The sequence below is a fragment of the Apteryx rowi genome, unplaced genomic scaffold (assembly GCF_003343035.1).
Source record: "Apteryx rowi isolate R43461 unplaced genomic scaffold, aptRow1 scaffold_1033, whole genome shotgun sequence".
NCBI classification, from domain to species: Eukaryota; Metazoa; Chordata; class Aves; order Apterygiformes; family Apterygidae; genus Apteryx; species Apteryx rowi.
Window position 1 is genome coordinate 70,889 of NW_020447235.1, and position 12,100 is coordinate 82,988.

General features: G+C 40.4%; 1 protein-coding gene across 6 annotated transcripts in view; it reads left to right on the forward strand.

The window, feature by feature from the left end:
• The first annotated feature begins 2,883 nt into the window (after window positions 1-2,883).
• Window positions 2,884-12,100, forward strand: part of RSPRY1 (ring finger and SPRY domain containing 1) — a 39,150-nt gene continuing 29,933 nt past the window's right edge. For 3 of the 6 annotated variants that reach the window (XM_026066847.1, XM_026066885.1, XM_026066894.1), the window contains exons 1-5: window positions 2,884-2,972; window positions 3,118-3,241; window positions 7,220-7,299; window positions 7,540-7,715; window positions 11,540-11,724. The gene's annotated coding sequence lies outside the window, so the exon portion shown is untranslated. The remainder of the gene's footprint in view (window positions 2,973-3,117; window positions 3,242-7,219; window positions 7,300-7,539; window positions 7,716-11,539; window positions 11,725-12,100) is intronic. The other 3 variants (XM_026066857.1, XM_026066867.1, XM_026066877.1) reach the window with 3 other exon arrangements.

The window sequence follows — 12,100 nt, forward strand, 5'->3', positions numbered from 1 at the left end:
CCCGCAGCCCGGCGGGATCGTCCCTGCGCTCCCGGCCGTTGGGGCCGGGGGCTCCGGAGGGCGCGGCGCTCCCCGCCGGGGACCGGGAGCTGCGCGTGTGGCTGCTGCTGGGCCGGTGCCCGGCGCTTGGTGCCCGGGAAGTCCGGGACGTGGCTGGGGCGAGGGGCCGGGCCGGTGCCCGGCGAGCTCCGGTCCTGGTGTCATGCCCGGTGACCCTCGCTGGCCAGAGTAACGCTTATTTATGCAGGTACTGCCGTGGCTTCTGGTGGAGCAGATTGCATAACTGGAGCTATTTATACGTGCTTAAAAAGAAAGAAAGGAGGAGGGGAAAAACAACAACAAAAAAAGGCAAGGGGCCAAGATCAGCCTCTGTTTTCGTTGTGCTCTGCTGGGCTGCTTGCATGCTTAAATGCTCGCTGAACGCTTTGCATGGAGGCCCCGAGCGCTGAGCTTGGTTTCGATGTAACCTTAGAAGCTTGCCTAAGAAAACTGCAAAAACTTGAATGAGACGGGAGTTTGCTCCTGCTAGGCTCGTGCTCCCCAAAGCTGCTGGCATTCGGCACAGCAAGGTATTCCAACTTTTTAACAGCGCGTCTCGGGTCCTGAGAGATCTTCCTGATACTTCTATGACTTGCAGAACAAGAGCTCTGCTACAGCGCGTTGAAAGCGATTGGGTTTTAGTATACAGAAGGCAGAATGATATGCTTCTCTGCGATCTCTTGGGAGCCAAGAGACATTCAGAAGAATTTTGTTTTGCCCAGGAATACTTTTTTACTAACAGAGAAAGTCTGAATCCTAAAAACTTTATTTACCACTCTTTGGTTTTAAAAACATTTCTACAGAACAACTTTTCTGTTTTACAGGGAAAATATGATGATATTGAGTAAACTACAAAATGCAGTTATTTATCCAGATCTTTTGTTTTGCTTGCTTGGACAATAGATTAGGCAGTGGCACCTTTCCTGCTAGTGTGGTAACCCCATCGTACTGTTTTATTCTCTTAGTTTGGTGGTTATAGAACAAGTTTCTTCATTGCTTTGCAATCTATCAGTATCAAACATGCATTTATTTTTAAGCCCTTTCATTCTGTCCTATTGGTCACTGTTTCCATCACACACATCTTTGTTTTTTTCCCTCTAATTTTTTATTGCTAATCCTTAACTTCTGCCATGTATCAGTTGGTACCATATCCTTTCTGGGTACATTCCCGCTGCAAGTCCTGAGTGTCAGGGTTTTCTTCTGTTTTGTTATTGCTAAATCTTACTCTGAATCTCTCAATAACCACCCCAGCCCCAGAGTTCATTTTGGTAGTCAGTCTTTTAATTTATCAGCTTTCCTCATGCGACGAGACTTTGGCTCATGTGGAAGTACAGTCATGAGAGCTGTCTTTTTCTCTAAATATATTTAACTGTCTAGGCATCCCACTGTTTGCTGTATTTTTTGTTTATTTTTTTAATGTCTGTGTCGGTATATGCATTCTTCAACATAAACAAGGAGGGTTTTTTTTCCGAATTGGCAATAGTTTTGTCTCAGGTTTTTCATCTTTGTCTTTTGTCTTCCAGTTGATGCATTTATTTGGTTTGTTTTTGTCTTATGGTGATCCTCAGTTCAGTTCTGCTTTACTCATAAATACATTTGTCGTCTTCCTGTCTACTGCAACTCTTCCCCTTTTACTTCTTAGTATTAAAATCTTTCCTATTGCCTTGCTAAGCTGAACAAATTTGTTTATGGTGGGTATTCTCATCACCCACAAGCAATCTGAAATACTCTTATCAGCTACTTGTCTCCTGCTGCCACTATTTTGGACTCATTTATTTAGCTATCCATTTCTGGAGGACCATGCATTCTTAAAACTTATTGTATCATTTTAGGAGTCGAGGATGCTGTTAGTGTATCTTTCTTCTAGATTTATCCAGCTGCAAAGAATTGATCTGTTCTTTGCTCTGGTCTAAATCTGGCCTGTAATTCGGCAAGTGCTTTTGCATATGCCTTTGTTCTCCTCTGCCCGAGCCCACTCAGCAAGAGAATTCTTCTGTAGTCTTGGCACCCAGTTCTGTTATTCTTCCTTTAGGTCATTACTGTTATTGCTTTGTGCCCCATTCACTGCTATTTGTTCTCATTTGTAAGTCTGGTTGAATAGGCTGTGTGTTGCCTTTACTGTATTTTTTCAAATGCTTGCAGCACAGCTGTAGCTGCATGACTGCTTCTTGCTGTCTTTCCCCTTTTCATCCAAACACTGTCTTGAGGTCCCTGCTAATTCTGGCAGTTTTTAGCATCTGCTTTCCATCGCTTTATGGGAAGCTCCTCCAGGATATTTTAATGTAGTGTTTTGTATCCTATACAACTCCTGTAGTTACTCTTGCTATTGCTTATTCTTCGTCAGCTTAGTCTCAGTTAGTTACCTACTTTTAGATTGCTGATATCTCTGGATCAGATACTCTGCTCTGTCTCCTTATCTTCAAATATAGTATCTGGGTGTGTTTGAGGGAAAAGAGGGTTATTGTTTTCTTTAAGGCTTTCACTTTCTTTTTTTGTTTGTCTCCAATGTATGGTATTCAATTGCAACACTTCATCTGTTAACCACTTTAGTATCCTGCTCTCTGGTCTCGTGTTTCAATGATGTTCAGTGGCTCTCATAATCCCACTCTATGTTGTTCTCTCCCCTCCCCCCCCCAATTTTTCCTTTTTCTTTTAGAAGGGATAGGCTGGTTTCTGCACAACCACAAAGAATACTGATTATTTTTACATCAGAGGTCTTGGCTCTCAGCAAGTTTTGTTTGTTGTGAGCCTCATGGATGACCATGCTAATTTATGGTCTGAAATAAATTACTTGTCTTTTGATTTCTATCTATAAACTATGGCATCTCTCTTATTCTGCCCATCAGGTGATATCAAAGTCCATTTCCCATAAGCTTTCTTCTTGAAGATTAAGGAGGAGTAACATGGAAGATATTTAGTAGCCAAAGCAATAGGTTAGTGATAAATGTGGTGATTTGTTATGGAACACTTATTGTTCTGTTACTTTAGGCTTTCGTGTTCATGTTTCCTTCCCCATTAAAAATCTCCCGTAGCTGATAATGCGTTGTATTTTGAAACATCTCCTGTTGCTCTCTTCAGGTCATTTACACGTTTGTTGATATCTTCACAAAATGGAGTGGAGCTCTGCACATACACTGTGACAGGTCCCTCTCAGCCTAGAAGTAGCAAGTTAAAATACTGTCACCTGGTAGTAGAATTGAAGGTGAGCTACAGTGATGAGGTTTGTTCTGTTCTGCTCCCTTGTCAGTATGTTGTGTTCAGCATTTTCAACTCTATATTATACTTTTCTCCTGAAATGGTGATTACTCGGTAGGTTTTGAAGTCATTTGTCTCTTTAAAGTAGCACAGGCAGATATACTGCTCTTAGGTTCATCGTCTCTCAAGTATCTTATTAGAATTCTGTCTTGTCATTTTGTGCTTTACATTTCCTTGCATCTCGATGACTTGCTTTGTTTTTCCTTCCTGATTTGTATGCAGTGACTGTAAACTTGGTGTGTTGTGGCAGCAGTTGTGCCAGCATGATCTTTATTTCCTTTGCTATTCTTCATTGTATCCTTGGGGTCTAAGATGAGTCAAATGTTCAAGCATGACTCCTAGATTTTGTGACTGACCAGTGGATCATGATCTATGTTTGACTGTGCTTGTAAGTTATTTGGTACCATGTTCTACCATTATGGTGGCCGAGCTTGTGCTTCAGAAGTTTTGCCAGCTCTGCCATGGGGACTTTGTATATTGATAGGTCATTTTGGGATACTCAGGTGTACCACTTCTTGTTTATTCATGTATGTTTATTAATGAGGGTTCAGTGACTCACCATGATCAATGACCAGAAAGCCATCCCTTTCCAGATACATCTTTCCCCTTGTAGAAGTAACAGTTTCTAAGCGTGCAACACACTTGCAACTGTAGTTATTTTTCTCTCAAGGCTTTTTTGCTATGGAAACACTTCATTTTGACTTTAAGTTTCTGAACATTTTGGGTGTTTTGCTGGACATAAGGAGAAGGACCAGATTTGGTGCCATTTTGAATTAAGTATGTTCTGGTATTGACCTGGCTTTTTGTATTGCTTGTTTCAGTACATGTGTACTAACTGATATTAATAGAGTTGAGTCATGTAGTTCACAGGCTGCCCTCTAACCTCTTTCAGAAGATTGTACGGTTTGTGCGTATATTTTATCTGACTGCAGGCAGAGTGGGACATGGAAAGTGATCTTGAAAAAAGAAAATCCAGCAGGTGCCCTACTGTTCTCTCTCCTAAAAACAAAGCTGTCTTGTGACATGAAGAAAGTTTAAAGTTCTTCATGACTTTTAAAAATGTTCGTCTCTTTATAATGGTAAATAATACAAAATGACAATGCAAAATGATGTATTTGCACTCTGGAAAACTCTGGTTAGTGTGTCAGCAGTGGTGTAAAAGATTTAAAATTTGAACAATGGGAGAGTTTTAGTCTGTTTAGAACTTTAACCCCAGTCTATCTTTGAGACATTTGGCAAAATAATATCTAAATATAATTGTCCAAAAAAGCTTAAATTGTAATCCTTTTGAAATTCCTCAAGAAGCTATTTAGGAAAAGTCCAAAATTACAGTGACTCTCGTTCTTGATATCATCATTATTTTTGAAAGCTTCTGAAATGATGTTTGAGCCTTCTGCCTTTTTTGACACGCATCCATAATGAGCTAAAATGGGCACACACTTTCATTTAAACCATTTTTAGACTGCCTTTTGAAATGCACACACACCCATCTTCTGTCCAGTTCCTAATCTTCATTCACGTAGACTGTTCCTTCTCGCAGGCAGTTCCCCTTGCTCTTCTCAGCTGCAGGCCAACTTCTGCCGAGTTTCATCATACAGGCCCAGGCCTCAAAGATACTATGTTGCTATAAGCTTTGTGGAGAAAAAAAAAAAAAAGGCTGCTGGACAGCGGGATCTATATTCTCAAGCGAAGGGCTGCAGTGTGAGCTTTATTACTTACTAGATGTCAAAAAATCCACGTGGGAGCTCAGTCTGAGGAGACAGATGTTTGTGAAATGTGGTGTCACCGGTTTTGCTGCTCACAGAAATGCTTCTATTATACATGACCATCTACCCAACATCAGGGGCTCTTTTGGAGTATACTTTGCTGGTAGACTTATAGTGGGGCAGAGAGTAGAAGGTCCTCAATCCAGGACCTAAACAGACAAATGGGGAGAAATAAGGTTGCATTCTTGTTTTTTATGGGTGAGATAAGGAGTTCAAGTGACCTGCCCGGAGCTGTGTGTGAAGTTCTACAGAGTTCAGCCCCAAAACCCTGGGGCAGGGATCATGCTTCCTCTGAGTGCCTTTAAGGCCAATTTGCTAACCTAGTGACCTACATGTTATATTTGGCTCAGGGAGCAGTCTTTGGAACAGCTGTTATTGTATCCACTTACAGGAGGAAAGAGAATTGGAAGGACATCTCCCACTTTCTCTATACAGTCCTGAACTTAAAATAGTGAACAACTGCCATCTCTCCATGGTTTGCAAGGAAGGTCGCAAAACTGGCTTTCAGCTACTGTCACTGAAAGCTTGGGCCATCCTCTGATGCTACTTGAATTACCGAGAAGTGGAAGGTTCCTTGGCCTGCTTCCTGCCACCAACGTTATTTTTTCATGTTTGAGATGATAGCCAATGTCACAAAATGACAAAAGTTGGTGCGGCTGAGAATAGGAGGTTCTAGACGCTGTTTGCTCTGTGATTTGCTATCTTAGGCAGTTGTCTGACAACTGACAGTGCAAGCTTCCAACTGAGACGTCGCTGAATTTTTCAGCAATGTTATCAAAATCCTTCACACATCCAGAATGTTTCAGTGTATTTTCTGCATTCGTAATAGCTTAGTCATACCATTTAGCTGGGCTCATTTCTGTGGTCTAGACAAGGAAACTGTTGTGCCTTCTACAGAGTGCTGTAGCTAATCTTTCGCTGAAAACAAGCCACAGCATTGAACACAGATCTAGGAGAAGCAAAAGGCAGGAAGCTCTAACGTTAGTTTACGGACAAGAAATAGCAGAACCCTGGGATTTCACCATTTCAGCTCAATCGCACAAAGCTGGCGGTTTACTGACAAACCTCTACCTCCAGCAATCTTTACTTGTAGCATCTTTCTATAGGCAGCATTTTGATTACTCAGCTGCCCCTGTGCAAGCATAGCCCTATAGCCTGTTTCTGTGGTAGGACTACATTATGGGACCATGTTTGAACTGCTCCATCTCTGATTGTGTCCGAGTGCTTTAGTAGTTTATTTTTTGTTAATGGATGAAGTGCCTTAAACGAGATGCATTTCATTGTAATAAAAACCTGCGCATCAATGAATTGACCTCTCTATACTTTGAGAAAACTTTTTTTTGAAAATTTGAAGAAAACTGGATAGTAATACAGGTAAAATATTAATCTTTCTGGAATGGGCTATTACTAATTTCCTTAAAAAAAAGTCGTTGCTGGCTTGAGATTTTATTATTATTATTATTAAACAATTCTGTACCTCTGCTTGGTGCTCAAAGGAAAGAGTCTCCATACTTTCCTCCCAGCATTGTCTCTGTTCTGGAATTTCTTAGGCCTTTGTTTTGAATCCTGATGTCTTGAACTTTTTTTGTCAAAATTAGGAAATTCCTTCATTGCTGACAAAGTCTGAAGCTTTAAGGGGGCAGTAAGGACGATTAACCTGAATTGATCAAGGATTGATTTCTAAGTCTCTGAATAAATGTCCAAATGCCAAAACTTAATATGGTGTAGCTAATCAATTTTATTTAGTGTGCCTACATTGCTTCAGTTTGCAGGGCTAGTGTTCCTGGCATTTGCAGGGCATTATCCTTATCTTCCTGTCACTTCTGGAACAGTGGATTATACTCTGCTCCTTGATCAGGTGCTGAGTCTAATACAGCTCTACAACACCAGCCAAATCTCTCCTTAAACTTCCCTAGAGCTTTCGGATACCACTGTTTGTTAACAAAGATCATTGTCTCAAAAGAAGTATTCATCTGCCTCAAAACTTAAGAGCAGAACCTCTCCTTCTATATTTGTCTTTGAAAAGAAGTAAAGACCCTCTACAAGTTGGGGGATAATGAATCTGGAAGCCAAGTTCTGGTTTATTGATACTGGTGTTGAATAGGTGGTTGAGACTTACTAAGTGCTGAAAGCAAAACTAAGGTTTCTTTTTTTTAAAGGTCAGGGTACAAAGGACAGTTCCATCTAAACAATCATGAGAAGAGAAATTATGAGCTCAGAGAGAGGAAGCTGGGAGGCGGTGAGTACTCTAATTTCTATTTCGGAAAGAGCTGTAACAGAGCAGTCCCTGGTGTTTGAAGAACCCTGGGGACAGGTCTCTCCTTAACTACAGATAAGGCAAAACCTGGGCAGCAGCGAGAGGGCAGTACTCTCTCCCTGTTGCTACTGTGTTTACCAGTCCTACTCTGGAGACACTAGCTTAGATTAGAAAGTGAAGTTCACTTAAATCCAGATATTAACTTTAGCATTCCTGTACCAGTTTAAAAACAGATTCTACATTAGACCAGATCCTTCAACTGCTACCTGTTTTGTGACTAAACTAGGATTACTTACGAGAGAAGATTGCAGGATTAAAGCGCAGACTGTTGGATGAGCTCTGTGCAACTCTGGGTGTTTCCACTGACAGGTGCTTGGGCCAAAGCTGGATACTTTGAGGTATGATCTGTCTCCTTCCTTCTCTGTGAAACAGGCACAGGTCAGTCAGCGTTTGGATCTTGATGCCTTTACTATGATTAGCAGAAAGGAAAAGGACTGTGGCAGTGGCTTTGTACTGCAGATGATAACACATTGCAAATGCTCGTTTCCCATAGAATTTGAACGCTAGTGTTAACCTACCAGGATTTTTTTTAAGGAAATTAAAAAAGAAAAAAGAATTAGGGGTTTGTTTCAGATTCCGCAGTATTCCGTAGTTGAATTATTATATGCAGAAGAATCAGCACAGAGTCAGCATTTAATCGCTCATCCTGAAGCCTGCAGTCCACTTTCTTGCATATGCTGCTTGGTAACCGCAATGGAAGCTAAGTGGCTATTTCTCTTTAGTTACACAAGTCTTTCACCTGAGAGGTTTTACTTCTGTTCTCGATGTGATCTCAGAAAGTCCCAACTTCACTTTTTAATTGTATTTATTTACTGGAAGTGCTTGCTTTTCTTCCCCTGCTGCAGTCATTTAAAAATGGAGATCTTCTCTGTGTTATGAAAGCCTATATTTGCCAGCAGCTGTTTTTTCCCTCTTATGTCTATAACTAAGATGATTAACTTTGAGCAATTCATAGCTGTATTTCCTTCTCTTGATAGTTCGAACTTTTCATCTGAGTGCCATCACAAGTATTTCAATCCCTTCCTTTTTAGGGGCATCATTTCTTTGGGAAAGAAATGCTCAGAGAATATTTCTAATTATTTATCTCCTTAATAGGAAATTGCTGTCCAAAACTCTTCTGGTTTTTCATTTGAAAAGCCACCAGCATTACTGTGTCATTTGCAGCCTGAGCTACTGTGTTACTCTGAGACGGGAAACATGTTACAGGCGCTGGAAAAGCGGTTTTAGTAGCTGAAACTTTCTTCACTCATTTATGTGTATGAGTTTCTTGTTTGCTTGGCAATATGCTCCCATTTCATGGGAAGGAGAGGCTTTTTCCATCATGAAGCAGTATTATGGTTGACCGTAACCAAATATTTGAGGGGATGAATCACTGATTCCTGGGCTGTGTCTTACAGAGAAAATGAGACTAATGCCATTTTCAGCTGACTTCTCCATTGGCGTGTGCTGTCAGATGATTGAGATGAGGCCGCTGTTGGGAAAGCTGGGTATCAACGCTGCCAGGCACCTGTAAATGCACTCAAATAGTGTCCACGTTCGTGACTGATGCTTTTTCCCCTTAGGCTTCCAGCTGTGGAAGATCAGTCAGCTTGTAGCTCCTTTACATGCCTTCACATTTCTCTCTGCCAGGAGACCAGTACGATTGGGAAAGTGACTTGTTCTGCTGTAGTGGGAACAGTCACGAAGGCTGGTGGATATATGCAGGGGTTTTGTGTTCTCAGTCGTGGAAAGTTTCTGCTGACAGGCTTCAGGAGGGCCTCGGCAGTTGCTTTTCTCCCATTTAACGGAGGTGTTCGGCTCAAAAGACATGAGGCTCACATGGTTTCTTTAGGGCAAAATGTCCTCAGAGCCCTGCTCCTGGCTGCCAGCTGGGGCGTGCGTGCATGCCTGGGCAGTGGCTTCTGTGCGCCTACTGCAGGTTGTGGAAGAGAAGGTGTCAGACTGCTGCTCTCACCCGTTTTAGCACTACCTGTTTAGAGTAAGATTTGAAAGGAGAGAGATTAGTTTCGGATTTTTTTTTTTTGAGTAAGAACTTATATTTAGATCATGTGTTTGGCAGCTTATTAGTCCTGCATCCCAAAATAGCATTTGATGGTCAAAATCCAGAGTGAGTGAATGACTTGGCCTGTTGAGAAGCAAATACTGAACTCTGCCTTTACTATTTCTTGTATTTAAAAACTTGGGATTCAGCTTCTTTTAAAATAGCATCAAAAATAAAGCAAAAGCATCAACACTTTTATAAATGCAGCTGCTTTTGTAACCAGTTTTTATAGTCTCGTTATCACTTTCTAAATTTACCTAAGAATGTTCTTCAGGCAAATGTGAAACTCTCCGGAAGGAGTGGGGCTTTCTAGCATTTAGGGATATCTGACACAACATCAAGCTAATAGTGGAGAAACTGCTCACAGCTTTTAACACAGAGGGTTTTTTGCTCTCTGTAGTGCAGCTTAACTATTGCTGACATATCCACTCGCAGTTGTTTCACACGAGCATCTTTGGCTCTGTTTTGACTTGCACAAATTGTTTCAGAAAATGGTGTTCTTTTGATGTCCCTGTAGTCTCGACAAGAAGGGATAGGTTTTTGGTTTTCCAGTGGCCTTCCAGGGAAGTTTGTTCTTACTCTTGTTTTGATGCTTAGGTGGATCTTAACTCTTAACACAGTTGTGTTAATATCATGTCATAATGTCACATCAGTCTTTAAAAACTGTATCATCGGGGAATTTGGTACAATTTGTGGCTTTTACCTTTCACATTTTAAGAAAGCTAGTATGCTTTGGTTAACACTTACTCGTGGCATTATAAAGAAACACGGCTAAATTTTAAAAATGGTTGCTGAGACTCTTAGCTATGTAACTACTGAAAGAAGATAATGGATTATGAAAGATTAATTCTCTGCCTTAGTTATTTTTTAACAGCAATTGACTTCTTTAAGTGTCTGCTGTCAGGTAAGCTGGTAAGCTTACCTAGACCTAACTCAGTATTGTTGTTCAGATATTCTTGATTTGTTCTCTGTTTTTCTTTCTTTTTTTTTTCTCTCCCTCTTTTAGGCGATTAAAGTCTTTTTAGAAGTGCCTTTTTCTTGTTTGAAAACATAGTTTGTATCGTGGAAGACATACCTTGACTAAATGGGTGTCCCAATTAGGTGACTGTCTCCCATTGCTTAAACACAATTGATTTTTGCGTGGGAAGAAATATTTTGTCCTTTCTTTTTCTTTGTGCCATTGTGAAATGCTGCAGAGGCAGAGAGAGGGACTGTGCTTACCTGTTTAACTTTTGTATTTCCCTGTTCAATCCTGCAGTTGGCCCTGAACTAAAATTTGATGAACAAAACTCAGTCCTCTTTATTTTCAGCAATGACAGTGATGGAGTGGGAATTGGTACTGGCAACCTAATGCTAAGGCCATACTTCGCTATATGGTTGTAAAGCTGTGTATAATATACCACCTCAAATACACTCTAGTACATCACTAGATTTTTCTTAAAAAAAATAAAATAAAATAAAATAAAAAATAAAATTCCTCATTTTCCTTTGCACTTCAGAACCTATCCCTATGCATTTTTACTCTGTCCAGAGAAGGCTTGCTTGCAGGGTTGATCTATAGCAAGCCCTTTCTGTAGCTTATATTCCAAAGTGTTTAGTCTTTCAGTTTTAGTTCAAGGCTTGAAAATGAACTCTTTTGGCTATGGCTGACCTTGATGCACAAATGAACGTGGTCAAACTCAGCTGTTTTACTGAATAAAGGGAGTTTATCCTGTTGTTTCTCTTCTCTTTATCTAATCAACTTATATACTGTACTTGCTTTTATTTTCTGCTGTCACTACTTGAGGGTGATCTGGAACCGATATTAATGTTTCCTTTTTTCTTCCTATAAGTAGTAATTTGAGGGGAGGAATCGGTCACTGCTCTGTATTTTCTGTAGCGTCTGGAATACCAAGGTTGTGAAAAAACAGATTGGGTTTTCTGTAGCTGTGTTTAGTCCTAAAACTAGTAGGTGGCAAATTGCTTTTTGAAGTATTGACAGAACTTTCCCCCGTAAAGGCTGAATGTAGTTGAAAATAAAGCATGACACAATGTCATTGCAGGTGCATTGAGGAGGTGGAATATGTCTGTCTTGGAGGCAGTTTCCAAGTGAATTGTTCTTTCTTCTCCTTCTGTCTTCAGGGACTCTTCAGTGTAGTTTCTCAAAGTGAAAGCAGAGTCAAGTAGAATGATTCACCGCCCAAGATAAAGGCTTATATAGTGCTGCTTTTCCGGATACAACTGCCTGTACGCCCTAGGGAAGTACAGTCCATTTCTGTTACAGCACTTTACTGAGCAAGTCCCACTGTTCCTGAACCAACTTAACGGTGAGTTGATCCTAATCACTTGTTTTTAATAATGCTTTCAGTTGTGAACCATAAAGCCTTGGTTTCAATGATCACTTTTTATCTTGACTTAGCTCTCTCTTGTTTTCTTAGGCTGGTTCCTACTCTTTGCTAATCACTAAAATACTGCTTTTTACAGTCAATTTGCACCTGGTTATCAAAACTGACCAATCATAGTGTTAACATTTTTATAAAAAGTTACAGAACAGGTTAACTAAATCCAGGTTCTTAATGTTTAACACATTAATAATGCAGTTTTACGTTTTAACGTTATGTTAATAAAATAGCCTTAAATGATCTGGGTACATGCATATTCTTCCTCAAAAAGACATATTTTGCATTTAAACGAGGGGTGTGT